Here is a 17,770-nt window from a genome sequence, read left to right as displayed (position 1 = left end):
CTGCATTTTTTCATCTGCGTAATATTGCGAAAATTAGGCCTATCCTGACCCGAAAAGATGCAGAAAAATTGGTCCACACTTTTGTTACCTCTAGGCTGGATTACTGTAACTCTCTATTATCAGGTAGCTCTAGTAAGTCCTTAAAAACTCTCCAGCTAATTCAGAATGCAGCAGCACGTGTACTAACAGGAACTAAGAAACGAGATCATATTTCTCCTGTTTTAGCTTCTCTGCACTGGCTCCCTGTAAAATCCAGAATTGAATTTAAAATCCTACTGTTAACTTATAAAGCTCTAAATGGTCAAGCTCCATCATATCTTAGTGAGCTCATAGTGCCATATTATCCCACCAGAACACTGCGCTCTGAGAACGCAGGGTTACTCGTGATCCCTAAAGTCTCCAAAAGTAGATCAGGAGCTAGAGCCTTCAGTTATCAGGCTCCTCTCCTGTGGAATCATCTTCCTGTTACGGTCCAGGAGGCAGACACTGTCTCCACATTTAAGACTAGACTTAAGACTTTCCTCTTTGATAAAGCTTATAGTTAGGGCTGGCTCAGGCTTGCCCTGTACCAGCCCCTAGTTAGGCTGACTTAGGCCTAGTCTGCCGGAGGACCCCCCTATAATACACCGGGCACCTTCTCTCCTTCTCTCTCGTATTCTATTATTGCATCTTGCTAACTCGGTCATTCTGGATGTCACTAACTCGGCTTCTTCTCCGGAGCCTTTGTGCTCCACTGTCTCTCAGATTAACTCATATCGCAGCGGTGCCTGGACAGCGTGACGTGTGTGGTTGTGCTGCTGCCGTGGTCCTGCCAGATGCCTCCTGCTGCTGCTGCCATCATTAGTCATTAGTCATACTTCTACTGTTATTATACACATATGACTATTGTCACACATGTATACTGCCAGATATTAATACATACTTTCAACATATTGTACCACAGTAGCCAGAACTATAACTATAATATTATTACTTTCAATAATGTTGTTGTAAGCTACTGTTATTACCTGCATCTCTCCCTCTGTCTCTTTCTGTCTCTCTCTCTGTCTCATTGTGTCATGGGGATTACTGTTAATTTATTATGCTGATCTGTTCTGTACGACATCTATTGCACGTCTGTCCGTCCTGGAAGAGGGATCCCTCCTCAGTTGCTCTTCCTGAGGTTTCTACCGTTTTTTTTCCCCGTTAAAGGGTTTTTTTTGGGGAGTTTTTCCTTATCCGCTGCGAGGGTCATAAGGACAGAGGGATGTCGTATGCTGTAAAGCCCTGTGAGGCAAATTGTGATTTGTGATATTGGGCTTTATAAATAAAATTGATTGAATTGATTGATTGATTTACTGTGAGCAGTGCTGGTTATGTAGCCTGACAGCAGCAGGCAGGAAGGACCTGCAATAGCGTTCCTTCACACACTTTGGGTCAATCAGTCTATCACTGAAGGAGCTCTCCAGAGCTTTTATCTCCTCCTGTAGAGGATGGGAGTCATTAGTCCTCAGAGATGACAGCTTGGCTGTCATCCTCCTTTCTCCCACCACCTGCACAGAGTCCAGAGAGCATCCCAGGACAGAGCTGGCCTTCTTGATCAGCTTGTCCAGTCTCTTCCTATCTGCAGCCGAGACGCTGCTGCCCCAGCAGACCACTCCGTAAAAGATGGATGATGCCACCACAGTGTCAAAGAAAGTCTTCAGGAGCGCCCCCTGCACTCCAAAAGACCTGAGCCGCCTCAGCAGGTAGAGTCTGCTTTGGCCTTTCCTGTACAGTGCTGTTATGTGATCAGTCCAGTTTATTGTTAAGATGAACACCCAGGTACTTATAAGATGTCACCATCTCAATGTCCTTTCCCTGGATGTCCTGGGAGGAGTCTGCGCCTGCGGAAATCCACCACCAGCTCTTTGGTTTTCCCTGCATTGATCTGAAGGTGGTTCCTCAGGCACCAGTCAACAAAGTCCTGGTTCAGTTCTCTGTACTCCCTGTCGTTCCCATCTGTGATGAGGCCGACTATGGCAGAGTCGTCAGAGAACTTCTGCAGATGACAGGTGGGGGTGTCGTATAAAAAGTCTGCAGTGTAGAGGGTGAAGAGGAACTGTGCCAGCACCGTGCCCTGCGGGGCCTCCATACTGCAGACAACCAAGTCCGATACACAATCCTGGGTCCTGACATACTGTGGCCGGTCCGTGAGGTCGTCCAGGATCCAGGATGTGAGCTGATTAGCCACCCCTATGTGCTCCAGTTTGTCCATCAGAAGTGCAGGCTGTATGGTGTTGAAACACTGGAGAAATCAAAGAACATGATTCTCACAGAGCTTCCAGGCTTCTCCAGGTGAGAAAGAGCTCTATGCAGGAGGAAGATGACGGCGTCGTCCACCCCAATGCCAGGCTGGTAGGCAAACTGCAGGGGGTCCATTGAAGGGCGTACTGCGGGGCGGAGACGAGACAAGACCAGGCGCTCCAGAGTCTTCATGAGGTGCAATGTTAATGCCACCGGTCTGAAGCTGCTGAAGTCCTTGGGGTGCGGAGTCTTGGGCACAGGTACCATGCAGGATGTCTTCCACAGCTGTGGTACTCTCCCCAGCCTCAGGCTCAAGTTGAAGATGGTTTCAACTATCCTGCACAGTTGATCTGTGCAGGACTTCAGGAGCCTGGAGCTGATGCTGTCTGGACCCGCGGCCTTCCTCGTCTTTATCCTCCTCAGCTGATCTCTCACCTGACAGGTAGTGAAGGACAAGCTGGAGCAGGGGGGCTGTGTGCTGGGGGGTGGAGGTGATGAGGTGGGGGGAGGAGTGGGGGTTGGTGAGATGTCCGAGGGAGTGTGGGTGGGGGAGGTGTCGAAGCACTGTGCCAGGAGTGTAGGTGGGGGGGAAGGTGAAGGTGAGGATGAGGGGGTTGCAGCCGTGATGTCTGGGCCAGGGGAGGGGCAGACTGATCAAATCTATTGAAGAACAGATTCAGATCATTCACCCACTGCTGGTCATCTCTGGTCTGGGAGTCTGGTTGTTTGTGTCATGAGATGGTTTTCAGACCTCTCCAGACTCCGCTGACGTCGCTCTGCTGCAGCTGTTCCTCCATCTTCTTTTTATATCCTTCCTTTCCCCGCCTGATGTTTCTCCTCATCTCCTTCTGCACGGCCTTCAGCTCCTCCTTATTTCCAGAGTTAAAAGCTCTCTGCTTCTCCTTCAGGAGAGCTTTTAACTCTGGAGTAACCCAGGGTTTGGTGTTGGAGAAGTAGCGTACAGTCCTGGTGGGTACGGTGTTTTCCACACAGAAGTTTATGTCGTCCGTAATGCATGATGTCATACTGCCAATGTCCTCCCCACAGTGGCCTCGAAGCAGTCTGTCAGGGCCTCCTCGGCCTCCTCAGACCATCTTTTCACAGTGCGGGTGGTTGCTGGTTCTCTCTGCACCAGAGGTCTGTAGACAGGCAGAAGATGAACCAGGTTGTGATCAGCTCTTCCCAGGGGGGGCAGGGGGGGTGAGTGGTATGCCTCCTTGGTGTTGGCATAAAATAAATCCAGTGTTTTATTGTCTCTGGTGTGGCAGGAAACACACTGGGTGAAGATGGCAGGGTGGTGGATGGACAGGTGTGATTGAAGTCCCCAGAGATCAGAAGGAGGGCCTGAGGGTGCTGTGTTTGCAGCCTACTTGTAACAGAGTGGAAAATGTCACAAGCAGACTCAGCCTTTGCAGATGGGGGGACATACACTGCTACCATAATGACATGAGAAAACTCCCTGGGTAGATAATATGGTCTCATGCCAACAGCCAGAAGCTCAATGTCCCTGCAGCAATGCTGTTCCTTAATAGTGATGTGCCCAGAGTTACACCATCTATCATTCACAAACACAGCCAGCACCCCTCCTTTCCTCTTACCGCTGTCCGCTGTCCTGTCGTGTTTGATGAGCTGGAATCCGTCCAGCGCGGCGATAGTGTACTTCCGCGTTCAGCCATGTCTCGATAAACACCAGCACGCTGCTCTGCCGGTACTCCCTCTGATGGCGAGTCAGCGCCGACAGCTCGTCCATCTTGTTGGGGAGCGATCTTACGTTCCCCATGACGACGGACGGGAGGACGGGTTTGTACCGTCTCCTCCGGTGTTGACGCTGCACTCCGGCGCGACATCCCCGTTTCCTTCTCCACAGCTCGCGGGGAATATTGTACCTCTCCTCGGGCCGCACCGCGGTGTGTTGTAGCGCTAACAGCTGGTCCCGGGTGTAAACAATGGAGGCTGGGCACCGGATCCCCGCACACGATCATATCCAAGGAAAAATGGGAGAAAGACCGCTATAAAGAGAGCAGTCTTCGCCTCCATAGAAAAGCAGAACATAAGTGCTAGCTAGCTAGACAGAAAAAAACTCAAAGTAAGAAAGTTAAAAAGAAAAAATAGAGAAAAAGCTTGGTGGTGAGCAGGAGCTGCTGAAACAGGCATCTGCACTGGGGGCGCCATCTTTATTTCCTGCACACATGTTCACAGCCAGCCGATCAATCAGTATACTTTGTGATTAACTGATAATGGCGTAAGGTTGACTTTCGACCTTCAAGATCAATGAATGGCTGTATTATGAAGATGTCCTTCAGTAGTAGCCGCCCCACCAACCTGATCTCACAGAAATGACCATGACCTCTTTACACCGCATTCCGTGGTGGCAGCACGTAATGGGTTGAAATTACGTTCCGGTACCACGGAAACACTCCCCTAATGCCAGGTCTCACTGCTCCCCACACCAACCCAATAACCTCCTTTACCTTACTTACACATGGCTTTCTCAGCCCAAACAGCACTGCCACCTTCAACCAAACCCAGGCTCCGTACATTCAAGCTCCAGGTAGAAGTAGTGCTGATACTACCTTTCCTAGCACATTCACCATACTACATCACATTACTACAATATAAGCTAAAGTTAAAGGAGATAAATAAACTCACAGGATCAGCAAACACACTCACCTTGCAGCATGGTCTCAAACAAAAGGGATTCAAATAGGCCACTCCCACACTTAAATAACCTTCCTCTTCCTGGATTTCCTCCTGAGAGGAAGTGGATCTCTCCACCTGATCTCAAGGAGTTATGTACCCTGCTTAGTAGTTCCCCCTGCTGGCCCCCAACTGACATTATTTCTTCTGTTATAGATAAACTGGCTACATTTAATTGCTTCATCTGACATTTCCCTCACTGTCTTCCTCAAACTCTGTCCCCGCACTCCGAGTTCCCCCAGGAGCGAGACAGCTGATCTTGCTATGAATCCCCTACACCCCACTTCCACTGGACAAATCCTAGTTTTCCATCCTCACTGCTCAGCTTCTGCTCCTAAGTCTGCATATCTAAGTTTTTTTCTTTCATAGGCTTCTTCCACTGAGTCTTCCCAAGGAACTGTCAGCTCAATGAAATAAACTATCCGTTGACTCAATGACCACAACACTATGTCAGGCCTCTGCTTGGTACAAACTATTTCCTGGGGAACAACAAGCTTTCCCCCTAAATCTACTTGCATTTCCCAATCACAAGCACCTTCTAGGCAGCCACGCCCTTTCCTCCTTACTAACTTATCCCTTCTGTATTTCTCCCCCTCACGGACAAACTGCATTGCTAAACTCCTGTCCTTAACACCTACCTGGTTATGTCGCCATGTATATCGGCCTTGTGACAAGCTAATTTCACAGCCTGACAAAATATGCTTTAAGGTTGCAGTACCTGAACACAATGGGCTTAATGGGTTCTCATTTACCCACAGTTTTAGGTTCTGGGGGGTTGGTAACACATCATATGTACCAGGAATCTAATACGATTTTCCTCCATACTCCACAGGTCCCTCCAGCTAAGCTTCCTCTTCTCTACACTTTCCCAATTCAACCACTGTCCCTGTTTAGCCTGGGCCACTACCTTTGCACCCCTTACTATCTCCTCATGTCTGCGTATCTGTTCCACAACCAGCTTTCTTTTATCTTTGAGACCTGCTGTATTCCATACCGGTTTGCCTGAGCCAAGCCCCAGGCCTCCCCGGCCAAACTGAACATTATCTACAATCTCTGCATGTCTAAGAGCTGCCTCTGCCTCCTGAACTGCCGATCTTGGGTTCCACTTCCTCCCCTTGGTTGGATTTGGAACCACACTCCTAACTACCACGTCCTTACTCTCAGATAACAAGAGCTCTGTCCTGACCTTGGTACTTTTAAATTCCTCTGTTAAACTAGATACTGGCAGCTGAAGTATCCCTTTTCCATACAATGCAACACTACTTAAGCACCTAGGAGCGCCCAACCACTTCCTAATATAGGAGCTAACCTACCTTTGAATTCTCCCCACAACGGATATTGGAATTTCATAAATTGACAATGGCCACATTAACCTAGGATATAGCCCAAATTGCAAACACCACAACTTCAACTTTCCTGGAAGTTCTGATTTATCTATTCTATCCAATCTTTCAGCCACGTTTTCTAAATTTCACCACCTGTTCCTTATCATTCAACTCTACATTGTACCACCTACCAAAGCTCTTTACTGACTTTTCCCTAATTGTTGGGATGTCCTCATCATCTATGACAAACTTCCTATCGCTTAACTTCCCTCTACATATCGAGATGCTTCTAGATTTACTAGGCTTGATCTTCATGCTGGCCCACTTGAGGTTCTTATTTACCTTCTCTAGTAGCCTCTTTGTACATGGCATTGTTGGGGTCACCAGTGTCATGTCATCCATGTAAGCCTAACTGGTGGAAGATGCAACCCATTCTGCCGTCTCTCTCCACCTACCACCCACTTAGAAGCCCTGCATCTTCTGGTGTAGCCTCTGTACTTTTGTTCATGAAGTCTTCTGCGAACAGTAGATTGTGATACCTTCACTCCTGCCCTCTGGAGGTTGTTGCTGATGTCACTAACAGTTGTTTTAGGGTCTTTCTTTACAGCTCTCACAATGTTTCTGTCATCAACTGCTGATGTTTTCCTTGGTCTACCTGTTCGACGTCTGTTGCTTAGTACACCAGTGGTTTCTTTCTTCTTCAGGACATTCCAAATGGTTGTACTGGCTATGGGCAATGTTTGTGCAATGGCTCTGATTGATTGTCCATCTTCTCTCAGATTCACAATTGCTTCTTTTTCACCCATAGACAGCTCTCTGGTTTTCATGTTGGTTCCACCTCTAAATGCAGTCTGTACAGGCAAAACCTATCGTACCCAATCTGAAACTGAGGTCAGACATCCAGTGCTATTTATTGTTTGAATAATCAGTGTAATTGGGAGACACCTGGGCAACAAAACACACCTGTCAGTCACATGTTCCAATCCTTTTGCTCTCATGAAAAATGGGTGGGTTCAAACAAAAGGTGCTATCTTCTAAGTTGTGTATCAGATCCAGATGTAAATACCTGGAAATGAAAGCTGAAATGTTGATCTCTTGTCCCATATTCATCTTTTGATGTCAAACCCAAATATTTTCAGTCTACAACAAAAATAAAGGAATTGGCCTCACTGTTCCAATACTTTTGGAGGGCACTGTATGTGTCTCTCAAATATTCTTCAACCTCTAGCCTTTCTGCTATAAGCTGCCCTCCCTTTTCCTGGTTGAACAATCCTTTAACAAACTTAAAAGGGTCCCTGAAAAAACCTGTCCTAGCATATTCCTTCTTCCTCCTCTTTTTCCTGAGATGCTCTGCCCTTCTAAGAACTGCTAGCCTGCTTCTCAACTCCTCTTGCAACACCTTAATTCCCTCCATTTATTCTTCTGTAGCCTGTTTCCACTGCTTTCTTAACTGTCTCCTTTCCTTGACTAACTTCTCTATTTCTCTTTGCTGCCTAGACTTACCTGACTGTACCCTCTCACTCCTCTTTCTCTCATGCACCCCAAACCTCTCTACACCATATGAATACATTATATCTCCCATCTTTTCTAACCCTTCTATTGCATTTCCTCTAAGCCTACTCAAGATTACTGCCAAAGATCTATTAACTATCTCCCATTCTTTACTGTCATTTGCCCTAGGCCATCTAACTCTAACCTTTTGCTCCATGGTTCTCTCTCTGACTGGCATTCTGGCCTCAGTGTCACCTGCATCCTTTCTTACTACCCCCTCCTCCTCCTCAGTGGCAGCGTTACTGATGTCCTGTGAACTGTGGTTTTCTACCTGCCACTGGACTTCATCCGACTGACTCGACTGACTTCTTAGGAAGTACTGATCAATGCGGCTACTCTGCCCTTTCTTTGCCACACACTTCTTCTTTCCCTGATGAGTTCTGAGGCCTTTCACTGATGTTACTTTCTGCCAGCCGCAAGGACAAACCTGAAGCATCTTGTTCTCAACTGTGTTACTTTTGTTCTCTACAGATGCGCTCGCCTTGCCCTGAGTGCTGCTAATTCTAGCCCTGGTGGATAGGTCCATGCCCCTATCCTTCACTGAGTCACAGATCCAAGTCATAGTCATGTCCGTTCCAATGTCTGTTACCGTGTCATCCACCTGTGAGTCATCTTCCACCCCTGCTCTTGCTGACTCTTGGGGTATTTTCCCTATGTTGGCTGTAGCTAATTTTGGTTGTAGTAAGGCTGCTAGGCCTCACCACTGCTACCATGGGTTGCTAGCCCATGCCAGCACCTTTGGGGTCTTTTCCGTCCTGTCAGCTGTCTTTCCAAGCAGTCATATGGTCTTTCCCTTGTTGTCAGCTGCCCTATTCACAGCAGTCACTAGCTGGGCTAGTTCTGAGTTCAAATAAACACAAGAAGTTTGTGCCCTAGAAAAGGATCAGCACTCAGTGAATAACCTCCTAAGCCCTATGATAAGCTATTATGGCAAGGCTTAACTATACAGACCAGTGAGCAGTGATAACTAACATGTCTTTGGGGTCATCGGGTGGGAACCTCCTTTCACCGGTGTTTCGTCTAGATGGTCCCACGACACCTCCAGGAGGCTTGACAGTGATCTCTGGCGTCCCAGAGACACTCCCCTAATGCCAGATCTCACTGCTCCCCACACCAACCCCATAACCTCCTTTGCCTTACTTACACATGGCTTTCTCAGCCCAAACAGCACCGCCACCTTGAACCAAACCCAGGCTCCGTACATGCAAGCTCCAGGTAGTGACATTGCTGATACTACCTTTCCTAGCACATTCACCATATTCTATTTCACACGCTACATAGCATAACTCCAATATAAGCTAAAGTTAAAGGAGATAAATAAACTTACAGGATCAGCAAACAAATAATAAAAACAATAATTAAAGCTGCAAGCAGGGATGAATGGGCCCTCACACCTTCACGCAACTCAGGGGGGCTGGCAGGATGCCTTCTAGCGCGTCAGTTCATTTCTGTCAAAGTTGGACATCACATGCAGGAGTGACTTGGCATATCCTTGATACAGTGCTGGAATGACATATTTCACATTTTGTATCACTTCCTCTTTCCACTAGAGGGAATTAGAAAGCGCACTTATTATACATCATGTTTTTATACTTTTATACATCAAACACCACAGCATGTAACTTTTGGATAAATCGAAAGATAAGTGTTTGATGAGACCTATTTCCTGCCACCACTAGGTGGCACTATGAGTATCAGGAAATATTTTTATGTAAATGTGTTCAGGGCAGGACTGATATGAATCATGTGAAATTTGGTGGATATCGGACCATTTATGCCAAAGTTATAGCACTTTCGTTTTCCATGGCGAGAAATCAAAATGAAACCCTCTGAAGCATGCATAGACACTAATGATACATCACGTTTGTGTATATCAAATATAGACCACAGCATTGAAATTTCAGGTTAATCCAAAGTTAAGTGTCTGATAAGAAGTACTTACTTTTGACACTCGGCGCTATGACTACCAGGAAATATGGTTATGTAAATGTGTTCAGGGCGGGACTAATATGAATCATGTGAAGTTTGGTGGGTATCGGACCATTTATGCCGAAGGTAGAGCACTTTCGTTTTTCATGGCGAGACCTCAAAATTCAACACTCCGCAGCGGGCACGCCATTCAACATTGGGCAGATCCTGTAATAACTTTTGGTCACAAAGTAGTCAGGCTCACGTAAACCAAGTTTGGAGCAAATCTGATTAAATCTGTAGGACAAGTTCATTAATTTACAAGCCCTGGAAATGGGCAAAAATGCACGAAAGTGGCACAAGTAAATTTAAAATGGTCGACTTCCTGTTGGGTGTGGAGCATGGCTCCAGGAGGCTTTTTTTGTATGTGATAGAGTGTTACAGGTGCCTACCAAGTTTCATCGTGTTTAATGGCGAACAAGGCGGTGCCACAGTGACAGCGTTTGATGACAACTCAAGAGCTTCATTTTTAAGTATCATCAAGGTCTGAGGACTTTGATGTCCCTCTTCTAGCAAGTTAATCAGACCCACCTCAAACTTGATCTAAGAATGAATAAATTAACTTTCTGTTGCCAATAGGTGGCGCTATGATGGTGATTCAAAATTCCTCTGTAGATGTGTTCAGGGCTGGACTATCATCATATGTGTGAAGTTTTGGCAAGATATACCCACGAGGAGTCAAGTTACAGCAACGTTTATCATCATGGTGAACATCAAAGTTCGCCGCCATGCCATGGCCACGCCTTTTGACGAAAACTCACAGTTTCCACAATAAAGTGTCATCAGTGTCTTATGGCTTTTTTGACCAAATTTGAGGTGGATCTGGTCAATTCTGTAGATGTACATTAAAGTCTAAAACATGACATTTCCTGTTGCCAGTAGGGGGCGCTATATTTATCACTAATTATTGAAATGGGGATGTGTTCAGGGCGTGACTGTCATCAATCCTGTGAAGTTTGGGCAAGATTGGACCATGTATGCTGGAGTTTTAAACTAAATCCTGTTTTGTGGCAAGAACTACTTCCTGTTTCATGGCAAGACCCCTAACTTTGACGCCATCCCATGGTCACACAGATTGAAGAAAAGTCAAGCTTTTAATAACTTTTTATCTTCAAGGTCTTGGGGTGGGAGAGACCAAGGTTTGAAGTTTGAAATCTCTAGGACTAGTTCGATCATTTAGGACCCCTGTAAATGGCCAAAAAATGCACCAAAATTGCACAGTAAATTCAAAATGGCCGACTTCCTGTTGGGTTTAGAGCCTGCCTCCATGTACATCTTGGAGCGTTACATAAGCCTGCCAAGTTTCATAGATGTAGGTTAAACTACCTTCAGGGGCTGTTTCCTCAAACATTTGTAGGGGGCACTACTGAGCCATTTTTTGGAACCTGTGCATGAGACCCATAAAATATCAAATTTTTCACCAGTTCCGAGATGTGTGCAAAGTTTCATGAGTTTTCGGGTATGTTAAGGCTCCCAAAAAGGCAATTCATTGGGGTTAAGAAAAATAATAACTAGAACTGCAAGCAGTTATAAACAGGGTCCAAGCCTCCCCGTGCAACTCGGCCTCCACGCCCCATGGAGCCCATGAAAGTCGGCCCCAAAGAACGACGGGCTCCGGGCGAGCGTCAGGACACAGGCCAACGTCTGAGCTGCAGTATTCACCGTAATGGGAAGCGCATTGGAAGTACTAAAGGCTGAATGCATTTGTTGCAATAAGTCACACCCACTTTGACTAATCATTACCAAACATTTGCTGCTGGCCTCAGGACTGTCCCCACATCATGCTCACCAAATATTTTAGAAATCAACTTTTATGAAATGTGATATTGTTGGGTTTACAGCCTCCACTAGTGGCCAATTTGGGCCAAACTTGGCACCAAGCCTCTGAACGATCTCTGGAACAAGTGTGTTAAGTGTCATGTTGATATGATTTAGTCTGACAAAAATATGAAACAATATGTGTATTTTAGCTAGCAAAAATGTTTTCTTGTTAATAATTCGCAGTTTTTTGACCGGGCAAAATTCTTTTGATAACTTTAGATCAGGTCCATCTCGAGAGTCGATGTGCCAAGTTTCATGCAGTTTGGACAAAATCTGTAGGAGGAGTTTGAAAAAGTAGGTTTTGGACGTGTGGCAACTTAGTGGAGGAAATGTGTGGCGGAAGTGGGCGGGGCCTATGTCAGAAAGTCTGGCTGTATTTAGGGAATACGTGGATGCAAAGTTTATGATTATGTGATTTAAAATGTGAAGGTTACAGGAAAAAAAACACGTTTGCATCTGTTATAGCGCCACCGAGTGGAGTATCTGCAAAATTTTTGGTATGGTCGGTCTGAGTCCTATTCTACATGTACTCTATAAGTTTCACAGTCCTCAGTGCAATAGTTCAGCTGAAATAAATGTTTGTTGTTTATCTTGTAATAAACCACGCCCACTTTGACCTGTCATGACCACCTTCCATATATGGCCTCAGGAATGGCCCTACATCATACCAACCAAATTTCATGAAAATCAGTGTATCCATTGAGGAGATATAAACTTCCCATGTTTATAGCGCCCCCTAGTGGCCAATGTTCACCAACTTTGGTTCACACCCTCACAGTGACATACTTACTCAGGATCTCAGGTTTGGGTTTGATAGCTTTAAATTTGACAAAGATATGGAACAGTTTGCGTTTTTATAGCTAGCTACAAAAATTTGTTCGTCAATAAATCGTACATTTTTTGACCAGGCAAAATTCTTTTGATAACTTTAGATCAGGTCCATCTTGTGAGTGTAGGTGCCAAGTTTCATGCAGTTTGGTCAAAATCTCTAGGAGGAGTTCAAAAAAGTAGATTTTGCAGTCTTTGCCATTTCTGGCAGGAAAAAAAGTAGGCAGAAGTGGGCAGGGCCATGCCTACTTGATGCAGCTCCATTCAGGGAATCCAAGTACATAAGGCTTTTGACGGTGTGGGAGTTACATGCCAAAAGGCATTGGCCTTGATTGTAGCACCCCCCTGCAGGTGCACATATGTACATTTTTGCTTCCGAGGTCCCTGCAGGGGTCTGGACCAACCCTCCAAATTGCACCGGCCTCCCTCGCACGGTGTAGCCTGCAGCAATTGTTTCATTTACGGAAAAATAATAATTAAAGCTGCAAGCAGCTGTGATCGGGCCCTCGCTCCCCCATGCAACTGCAGGGGCCTGGGGCACACGGGGGCTGTGGCGTGAAGTGAGAAAAAACCTGGCAGGAGCGAAAAAACGCAATGTTTCGTTCATCCACCAGGTGGCGCTGCGAGCGTAACCAGATGTGGCGAGGTGTGTTCAGGGGTGGACCCTCATCACACGTGAATTATCGAGCAAATTGGACAATGTATGAAGGATTTATACCAAGTTGATGTTCCGTGGCGAAGGATGAAAAGTTGCCACTGCCTCCACGGCAGCCTGCAACATGACAGGACATGTGTGTCACTGTGGAGATTCATCAACTTGATCATGATGTGGCCACAAAATGGAGTTGATCAGGTCAGGAGCTTGAGGTTGGTGTTTGTCAATGTGAAAGATGGCATTTCCTGTTTCTACAAGGGGGCGCCATGAGCAAGATTGCCTTCGAGAATATGGAGGCGTTGAGGGCGGGGCTCTTATCATGTACAGAAATTTTGAAACAGTTTGGATGAATTATGTGGGAGAGAGAGCTGCTTCAATATGCATGGTGATGGATCAAAAATGGCAGCACAATAGCAGCCATGTCCTTTGACTTACAGACATGCAGAGCACAACTTTTGATCAGCATGGTGTCTGGATGATCTGTAAAAAATCTGAAGTGGATTGGATGAAATCCCTAGGACGAGTTTGTTAAAATACAACATGTGGAAATCATGCCAAAATGACAAGTCAAAATCAAAATGGCCGACTTCCTGTTTGGCGTAGACCATTGGTGCCAGAGACTTTGATGTGCGTCTGGACAACATACACATGTACCAATTTTCATGTTCCTACTCCAAAAAAAAAAAAACCCTATGGGGAGGGTTTTTTGAAAATTTCAAGGGGGCGCTATAGAGGCATTTTGTCCCCCTCATCGGTGAAAGCCCCTATCAGATGCAAGAGCTCACCATTTTTGACCTGTGTATCAATTTTCATGAGAATATGAAGTCGGTGAAGCCATCAAAAAGCCAAATGTATTTGCTGGCGAGGGAGGCGCCATTGCAGCCACACCCCTTGACATAGAGAAAAGGTTTTAATAACTTTTCATCAGCATGGTCTCAGGATGATCTGTAAAAAATTTGAAGTCGACTGGATGAAATCCCTAGGACTAGTTTGTTAAAATACAACATTTGGAAATCACGTCAAAATGACAAGTCAAAATCAAAATGGCCGACATCCTGTTTGGAGTAGACCATTGGTGCCAGAGACTGTGCGTCTGGACGATATACACATGTTTACCAATGTTCATGTTCCAATTCCAAAAAAACCCCTATGGGGAGGGGTTTTTGAAAAATTCAAGGGGGCGCTATAGAGGCATTTTGTCCCCCCCATGGGCGATGCCCCTATCAGATGTAAGAGCTCACTATTCTTGACCTGTGTATCAATTTTCATGAGGAGATGAGGTCGTTGAAGCCATCAAATTGCCAAACGTATTTAGTGGCGAGGGATCGATAGTCGCCACGCCGCCACATGGACACCATTAGACGTAGCTTCACAGCGTTCATAAGGTAGCTTCACCAACTTGTTCTGTATGCATTAGAAGTGGAATGAAGTTGATGCGGTCAAGTTTGTGGCATCAGTACATGTTAAAGTAAAAACTGGTTACTTCCTTTTACCACCGGGGGGCGCTATGAGGAAGGTGGGATATTAACATATCGGGGCGTTTGGGGCGGAGCCATCATCATGTCCAGCAAGTTTGAGGCTGCTGAGATCAAGTATGTGGGCTTGAGAGCCGTTCGAAATTCGATGGCGAGAAAACAGAAAATTGCCAAAACTTGTCATGCCCTAGCGGCCACGCCCCTTGACATAGAGAAAAGCTTTTAATAACTTTTGAGCAGCATTTTCTCAGGATGATCTGTACCAAATTTGAAGTCAATCGGACGAAATCCCTAGGAGGAGGAGTTCAAACATGTAAAAAATTCAAATCAAAATGGTCGACTTCCTGTTGGGTTTACGGCATCGCTCCAAGAGGATTTTTTGTGCGTCTTGGCATGTTCTATGAGCCCATCAATTTTCATGCGTGTAGGTGAAACTCAAAGGCGGGGCTCGAGGCAAGAAATTTTCTAGGGGGCGCTATGTCAACTTGGTCGTCGCTCGGGCCCTAATAAACAGCGCGATTACAATAGGGTCCTCACTGACGACTTCGTCGTCGCTCGGGCCCTAATAATAATAATAATAATAATAATAATAATAAACAGCACGATTACAATAGGGCCTCATGGACGACTTCGTCGTCACTCGGGCCCTAACTAGAACTGCAAGCAGTTATGAATGGGGGCCAAGCCTCCCCGCGCAACCCGGCCCCCGTGCCCCACGGAGCCTACGGAAGTCGGCCCCAAAGCACGATGGGCTCAGGGCAAGCGCAGGGACGCGGTCCGACGTCTGAGCCGCGGTATTTGCTGTAATGGGAAGTGCACTGGAAGTGTGAAAGGCTGAAAGTGTGGTGATTTGGATTTGTTGTAATAAATCATGCCCACTTTGACCAATTATTACTTAACTTTATGTCCGGCCTCAGGAGTGACCCCACATCACACTCACCAAATTTTGTTCAAATCTTGTACTTGAGACTTGATGTTTGTGGGTTTTTAGCGCCCCCCATTAACCGATTTGCACCAAATTTGGCATAGAGCCTCTTGATGACCTCGGGAACAAGTGAATTAAGTTTGATGTTGAAAGCATTTATTTTGACCAAAATATGAAACAATATGTGTTTTTCAGCTAGTGTAGTATCTGACGTGCCACATGTTATGTGATGACCGGGGTCTTATATGATCAGTTAGGGGCCCAGGTCAATATTTATTATGGCTCAGGTCAAGGATAGATAAGAAAGATAAAAGGTTGGATTCCATCTAGATTGTATCTCTGTCACTTGTCACATTTTGTCTCAAAGTTCATCAAAACAACCGACCTATATATGCAGGGTAAATTGAGCCGTTATTCAGAGCAGTTCACATTGGCTGAGAACCTCTCCAAGCATCATGGATGCTTGATAGATGCTGTACTTCTTGTAATAAACCTTTTCTTTATGCAAGCAAGACGGTGTCATCGGAGTCTCCTTTATTACCTTCACATCATCGCTATTTAATAAACAACACTAGCAAAAAAAAATAGTTTGATTATAACTAGCGCATTTTTTGGAGTGCCAACATTCTTTTGATAACGTTTGATCAGACACATCTGGAAATTCTATATGCAAAGTTTCATGCAGGTGGTGCTTAAACTGTGGGGGGAGTTTGAAAAAGTAGGTTTTGGACATGTGGCGAATTAGCAAAGAGAATGTGCAAACTCAAGCCAAATTAAAATACACTGGACATGCATAAATGGACACTCTGACAAGTGGGCATCATGTCCTGACAGAAGAGGGATGGCTGAAAACAATCTGCTGATTAGTGCAGCAACAGTTTTCACAGGAGGAACGTACTCAGATATAGCAGATTGGGCTCAACTACTCAATCTGCACATCCCAAGGCAAACACAGTTCTATGCCATTCAGTCAACCTACCTCATACCAGTCATCCATTATGCATACAGGGAGCAACATGACAAACTCATAGAGCACTTCACTCAGGAAACAGCATCTGGGAGGAAAATTGAACTGTGTGGTGATGCAAGATGTGACAGCCCTGGTAAGCATTTTATTCGTTCTTCCAAATGTGAGTACTTATGGTGATTTTACCAGTAAAAATTTACATTTTGTTTCTCCCCAGGATTCAGCAGTAAATACTCCACTTACTCCTTCCAGGATGATGCCACAAAGGAAATTGTTCATCTTGAACTGGTTGAGGTAATTCAGTGTGACTTGTGTTTGAATGAAATGCTACATCTGTGTGGGAAAAAAATATTTTACTTGTTGTCAAATTCTGTGAATGTACCGTATTTGATAAGACATTGTTCAGTTGTAGGTTACAGAAGCATCCAGTTCTGTTACTATGGAGGCCAGGTTTCAGAGGGGGCTGAACCACCTTCTCTCCATGGGCGTGGATGTAGGTGTCATGACGACAGACAGGTCACCATCTATCCGAAAGATAATGAGGGACACCTACACCAACATCCACCATGAATTTGACCCCTGGCATGTCAACAAGAGTAAGTAAAATGTGTTTAGTTTATTTGTTTTATCTATAAGGGTAGATACATAATCATATTTTCTTTTTGATAATTTGGATTTGTTACTTGTTTTTCTCAGGTGTGAAGAAAAAGCTTGTCACAGCCTCAACTAAGAAGGACAACAAAGACCTCCAGCCTTGGGTAAAATCAATCATCAACCACCTGTACTGGTCCTGTGAGTCTTGTAAAGGTGATCAGGAGGTAATAATGAGATTATTTTGTAATTGTAACACACGATATTGACTTGACAATATCACAATCTTTGAAGGAATAATATTTTTTTAGGTTACATGATAAGAATGGTAATTACTGGTTTGTCACTGTGATATAATCCAAAAGGCTAAACCAAATTTCTATTCAGCTGTCCCAGATGTATACTCTAAGTTTGTGATGTCTTTCTGAAAATGTCTGTTTTTCAAGCATGAATGTTTTACTTATAAATATTTTTATGTTCTCATTCCTGCAGGAATGTGTGCGTTGGTGGAAGTCTCTGCTCCATCACATTTGTGGTGTGCATCGATGGGAGGAGAATGGTGTGGAGCACACGTGTCATCACCCACCTCTTGCAGAGAAGCAGCAGAGTAGAAGGAAGTGGATCAAAGCAGATTCACCTCCTTTTCAGGCTCTCAAAGCAATTGTGATGGACAGGAGCCTCCTTCAGGACTTGAAGCAGATG

General features: G+C 45.3%; 1 protein-coding gene across 2 annotated transcripts in view; it reads right to left on the bottom strand.

Annotated features, from left to right (window-relative positions):
- LOC144459417 (uncharacterized) overlaps positions 1-17,770 on the bottom strand; it is a 121,559-nt gene that overhangs the window by 96,861 nt on the left and 6,928 nt on the right. The window lies entirely within an intron of this gene.

The sequence above is a fragment of the Epinephelus lanceolatus genome, chromosome 3 (genome assembly GCF_041903045.1).
Source record: "Epinephelus lanceolatus isolate andai-2023 chromosome 3, ASM4190304v1, whole genome shotgun sequence".
Classification (NCBI taxonomy): Eukaryota; Metazoa; Chordata; class Actinopteri; order Perciformes; family Serranidae; genus Epinephelus; species Epinephelus lanceolatus.
The sequence above is the reverse complement of the archived record's forward strand: the minus strand, read 5'-3'. Positions and strand labels throughout refer to the sequence as shown.